Here is a 1,061-nt window from a genome sequence, read left to right on the forward strand (position 1 = left end):
CATAAATGGATTAACGAACTGTGGTATATGTACACAAGGAATACTATCCAGCCATTAAAAAAGATGGAGAATTTACATCTTTTATGTTTACATGGATGGAGCTGGAAAATGTTCTTCTTAGTAAGGTATCTCAAGAATGGAAGAAAAAGTATCCAATGTGCACAGCCCTATTTTGAAACTAATTCATAGCTTTCATAGGAAAGCTATAACCTAATTATAGCCTTAGAATATGGGGAGGGGGAGGGAGAGGGGAGGAGAGGTGGGTGGATGGGTGGAGGGAGGGTGATTGTTGGGGTCACCTCTATGGTTTATCTTACAAGGGTACAAGTGAAATCTTGAAAAGCAGTGTATGAATGTATCAATAACTAAGAAAATGACATGAAGGCTATGTCATAATGCAGCATTTTATAATAAATACTATCTCAGACCTAATGAAATACAATATTAGGCACAGACTAAATATTAGGAATATTACACATTATCTCACTTAGTCATCACAAAAATCTATGAGCTTGGTAATAATTTATTCTTATTTAATAGATTAAAAAAGCAATGACCATAGACATTTCTTGAATTGTTCAAAGTCATAGGTCTGGTAAGCAACAGAGGTAGGATTTGAACCTGAGCCTTTCAATCCTAAATTCCATACTCTTCCCAAAAGAGAATGCTGTTCATAAACAAACAGCACTGCCTCGCATGTAGAGAGGGAGCTCAAAATGAACAGTGGTTATTTAAGAGACTGTTTCTGCTGCAGAGGCACACACAGGCAGCCGCGGAGGGATGAGCAGCATAACAGGAGCACTGTTTGCAAGGTCGAAGCAGAGTAAAGTGAGAGGAAGGCCATAATTAACACTGTGCAGGGGAAGAAAACCTTATCAGAATCATAGCAAGCATAGAAAATCTCTTTTGGGCTCAGCGCCTGTGGCTCAAGTGGCTAAGGCACCAGCCACATACACCTAAGGTGGCGGGTTCAAATCCAGCCTGGGCCTGCCAAACAATAATGACGGCTGCAACCCAAAAAAATAGCCTTTTGTCTGTCCCTTTCCACTACTGAAGCTCTG

This window comes from Otolemur garnettii, unplaced genomic scaffold (assembly GCF_000181295.1).
Source record: "Otolemur garnettii isolate 467f Iridium unplaced genomic scaffold, OtoGar3 scaffold00052, whole genome shotgun sequence".
In the NCBI taxonomy this organism is placed as follows: Eukaryota; Metazoa; Chordata; class Mammalia; order Primates; family Galagidae; genus Otolemur; species Otolemur garnettii.